Source organism: Morone saxatilis, unplaced genomic scaffold (genome assembly GCF_004916995.1).
Source record: "Morone saxatilis isolate NCDOM2014 unplaced genomic scaffold, NCSU_SB_2.0 Contig8, whole genome shotgun sequence".
Lineage (NCBI taxonomy): Eukaryota > Metazoa > Chordata > Actinopteri > Moronidae > Morone > Morone saxatilis.
In genome coordinates, this window is record NW_023340257.1 from 27,034,992 (window position 1) to 27,040,214 (window position 5,223).

At 38.6% G+C, this 5,223-nt stretch overlaps 1 protein-coding gene across 1 annotated transcript in view; it reads left to right on the forward strand.

Annotated features, from left to right (window-relative positions):
- Positions 1 to 5,223, forward strand: part of or128-10 (odorant receptor, family E, subfamily 128, member 10) — a 12,379-nt gene that overhangs the window by 6,211 nt on the left and 945 nt on the right.

A 5,223-nucleotide genomic window follows, 5' to 3' on the forward strand; every position in this document is an offset into this window, starting at 1 on the left:
CACATCCTCATACAAAAACCCAACAAACCCAACCCCAACACTTTATAATAAGGGTACAAATCATATATTCACCACTAAAAAATTATTAAATAAAGAGTTTTGTGAATAGTTTAAGTTTACTAGATTATCAATTAGGGAATGCTGATTCACAGTTACAGTGGATATAAAAAGTCCACACACCCCTGTTACCCAGGTTTTTGTGATGTAAAAAAATTAGACAAAGATAAATCATGTAAATCATGTTATGCAACAATAACCTGGTTGCATAAGTGTNNTTTGTTGAAGCACCTTTTGATTTTATCACAGCACTTTGGGTAGGAGTCAATTAGCATGGCACATCGGCCAAAATTGACTGATATTTGGAACTGTTCATAATTCCTTCCACCTTGATTAAGGCCCCTGTTCCAGCTGAAGAAAAGCAGGCCCAAACCATGATGCTGCCACCACCATGCTTCACAGTGGGTATGGTGTTCTTTGGATGATGTGCAGTGTTGTTTTTGCGCCAAACATACCTTTTGGAATTATGGCCAAAAAGTTCAACCTTAGTTTCATCAGACCATAACACATTTTCCCACATGCTTTTGGGAGACTTCATGTATTTTTTTGCTAAATTTAGCCGGGCTTGGATGTCCGTCTTGCCACCCTACCCCATAGCCCAAACGTATAAAGAATACAGGAGATTGTTGTCACATGTAGTACACAGCCAGTACTTGCCAGAAATTCCTGCAGCTCCTTTAATGTTGCTGTAGGCCTCTTGACTCCTCTACCAGATTTTCTTCTCGTCTTTTCATCAATTTTGGAGGGGCGTCCAGTTCTCGTAAGTCACTGTTGTGCATATTATTCTCCCACTTGACGATGACTGTCTTCACTGTGTTCCATGGTATATCTACATGCCTTGCAAATTCTTTCTGTCTCTTCTCCTGACTGTACCTTTTAACAATGAGATCCTCTGATGCTTGGTAAGCTCTCTGCGGACCATTGCTTGAGACGCAACTGAGAAAATGTCAGGAAAGTTCTACTAGAACAGCTTAACTTTTCTGGGATAATCGGAGTCACTTCACCAAATGATGGCAGGTGTGTACTGACTACTATTTAACATAAGTTTGAATGTGATTGGTCAATTCTGAAGACAGGCACATCCCCAGTTATAAGAGGGTGTGCACACTTTATGCAAAGCTTATTGTAAGTTTTTTATTTTTTAATTTTCCACCTAAAAGGATTTCAGTTTGTTTCATTGAATTGTTTCACGTAGAGTCACACTTAAAGGTGGAAAAAGTTCTGAATGATTTTTTTTGTTTCATTTTTTTTCATCACAAAACCCTGGCATTTTAAGCAGGGTGTGTAGACTTTTATTACGCTGTAATTATATTTCATCATCATCAATGTCTTTATTATTTGTTTTTTTTTTTTACTTGTAATCTTTTGCTCATTGTGATTATCTGTATAACAGAAGCTTACTAATGAACTATGATACATATTTCTGTGGCAGCCTGTTGTAAATGAAACTGTGGATAGTACAGAGGTTGTTTCCAATGCTTCTGGTTCAGTTCCCTCTCGACATTCACACTGTTTCTGTTCCCTTTTGTTTCCTGCAGATTTCTTGTGTGTATAAATATGGAAATATAGAATTTTTAAACATAGCCGTCATGTCTTATATCTTGCTATCTGTTGTCCTCTACAATATAACACACATATGACAGTTAACAGTTGTCATCATTCTTATTCTTATTCTTACTTTTTATATAATCTCTGAGTGTTCCTTTACAGCTGTGTGGAAGCATCTTTAACAAACTCTGATAACCACTCTTTGTTCGCAGTCTTTGGTCCTTTCATTTTAACCCTTTTTCTTCTGGGTCTAAACAGACCAGACAAAAAGCAAACTCGGATGTACACCAGACTGCCTGTATCCATAACAAAAACCAGCAGCTGTATCAAGCACTACCGCAGCACGTTGTTGTATGAGCGCTCCTGTCTACTCTATGGGTTCACTATAGGTTTTAATGAAGCAGGGAGCTACAGCATAACTTCAGCCACCTGGAGAAAATGATAAATTTCACTTAAAAGAAATAAAAACAAATTGGCATGGTGATAGTTACAGGTTGACAAATCTCTTAGCAATAAACCAACAATCTCCATGGGAACCTTGAACAAAATGTGTCCTAACTGACACCTGACAAAATTTCTCATTACTCTATTGTAATGAATTTACCAATTATCAGTGGCAATGTACAAACTGTGAAGGACACTGCTTAATTTCCAAAATTCCCAAGAATTTTTTTTGGTAGAATAAATATCATCAATTTTGTACAAGTGGGGCGCCCTTGGTAGTCCTTGCTGCAGTGGCCTGTGGCTCTTTGCTTGCATGTGATCCCAACTTTTCTGCCCATTTCTCAAGCTGTCCTGTCAAATAAAAGGAATAAAAGCCCAAAAAAATTTATTTTAACCGTACAGGTACGGTTTTCATAGTTTTGCGATATCATATGGTCAGAGATCACAGTGCCTACTAATCATCTGTGGATTTCTAAATTCAAAGTAGTTGCTTAAATAGTGGCTGAAAATGGATGTCGGTACAATGTTTACAAGAAAATGACTTTGAGAAACGAAAGCTGAGAGAAACAGCTGCGTGAAGGAACATCTTGATTTATGCAATGTGACGGTACTGTTCAGGGCAAAGAGAAATTATTGATGAATTGATTGAATTGATGATGATTTGGAAAATGATTGGCAGGGATAAGACGTAAACAGGATTAGTATTTATTTGGATAAAACATGCAAAAAAAAACCTTTATTGGCCCTTAAAACCCTAAATTTCTGAGTTTCCTGTGAGAGCCATTCTCCTTACTTTCTTACTTTAATCTCCAAGTAAAACATTTGTTTGGTGGCTGCTGCCAAACCCCTGTGGGAGAAACTACCAAACTAAACATTACTGTCTTTCGTGTGGAGCATAAACACCAGAAGCAAAGGACTGAAGCTTCTCTGTTCAGTAACCATCACGACAGAAAGTGACCTCCCATGATTCCCTGTGTGCTAATTGGCCTGATAGTGAAGCTGGTTAGAGCCTCCAGAGTGTCCAAGTGTCCACACAGACACCTCTGGGGTCTGGCCTTGTTGTGTTACAGATGGAAATAGCTGCTGTTGATGAAGAGAGGAGGTCCACTGGGGCTCATTACTGTGAACTGATACAGTAAACATGAGGAAATCACAAGTCAGAGTCCCCACTGTCCACTCTCAAGGACAATTAAACATATTAAAGATCTATGACCTTTCAAGGAAATAAAGTTATCACTGAACTTTAAATCTATAATCTGTAATATTTCCTCATTAAACAGTGTATAACCTCTAGAGCTATGTTCTATATGGTATTGAGTTTTATCCCGAATGTTTCCAACAATGTTCAAACCCAGAGAAATTCATTTAATACCGGTAATGGTGTGTGTCACTGTTTTGCAGGATATGTGAAAGTAATGTCCAGAGTTCAGTCTCTTACTATCACTCAATGAAGAACACGTTCTTGGGAAATGCTGTCCACATGAAAAACAATGTGAATTATTGGTTTACAATGGATATAGAACACAAGAAATGTTGATAGAGAATGGAGTAATCTTTTCCCCAGGAAAACCATAGTATTGGTATATAATTGTTTATATATATATATATATATATATACATATATATAGTTTTGGCTCTCAATGTTTAAGCTATTCACTTCCCTTACTACTAATTTTCCATACACACTTTACGTTGTCACGTATCCATTCACATATCTTATGGATCTTTTTACGTTTTTGGGTTGTCCGTTCGTCTGTCCTATTCTTGTGAATGCGCTTTCTCAGGAAATTTGACCCAAAAGGTCAAAAGGCCAACGCAACATGGTCAAAACTTTTACACCATAATAATAATGTCCTGGAAACAGGGGCGCTGCCAGGAATTTTGGGGCCATGACAAAAAAATCTAATTGGGCCCCCTCTGTGCGCAGCTGTTGTCACAACATCCTAAATAGGACGCTAACTGTCCAGTCAATAAGCCTTTACATCAACCTCTAATTAGACGTCTGTATCTATTAGATGGTCCATTGCCATACGGTATGCAATCCTAAATGGAACCGTATCAAAACTGGATTATTTTACATATTGTTCCTGTATTTCACATGCTGCTCAGGTAAGCTACCCCACCTGTTTCCAAACTGCCGAGCATAGTAAGAACTGTAGGTTGTTGTTTTTATTTTAATCTTTATCATGATCATTATGTGAGAAAAATAACTTGTTATTAATGTTTTGAATTTCTGTCCCATTAAATCAAATATTTCTTTTTCTTTTTTGTAAGGTAAAAAGAGCAAGAGAGACGAAGAAATCCCCCACCAGACTCCTGCAATGAATGCAACTTCTTCACTGGGCACAGGGAGGGGTACAGTGATGGGAGACTGGGGCCCTGCTGCTGACCATCCTGTTGTATACAGTCTGCTAAACCAGGGGCCCCAGGGACCAATGATTTAATGGTTAATAGCACTCACAGACCTAAGGCTACAGCACCGTTTCTTGGAGTGAAAAACTGGGTTACAGATTTTGGACATCCTTTCCTTGTCCTGTGTCTCCTCTCGTCTTTTCTCTCCCTTTTTTGAAAAAACCAGATTTTGATTTACTAGTTAGACATTGTGATCGCTGTATTCTGGCCGCGATGGCGCATCTACCCCTGACCCCTGAAACTAAACACGTCCACTGTGTGCCGCTAAGGCAGGAACCAAACGCATTCATGCAGATACAGGGGGGTGGTCGGCCCAATATGGATGTTTTACTTTTTGGTCAATGGGATATTTACTTTTACTGGCAAAAACAGGCTAATAAACAATGAGAATCACATTGATTCTTATTATTAATAATTTATGAAATAATATAACGTACCTGGAATGATGATGGTTTCATAATGTTTATATTAAGTTTTTTACCCCTATCTTTTTGGGGCCCCGCCCCTGTCAGTTATGGGCCTTGGAATTGTCGCAACTTTTCCCCCGCCTATAGCGCCCCCCCCTGCAATGAAAAAACACTTTTTGGGCCGTTATACAACAACCATAACTCCCCAGGTTACGGCAAGGGGAGATTGACCCCCTGTTGCCAGTCAATACATCCGATTAATCAAGCTTGATAATAATACATATGTTACAGTCCAATAGTGTAGGCGAACCCCTGCAGTAATGTTTTTGTTATAAATGGTCAATGTTCTGCGTGA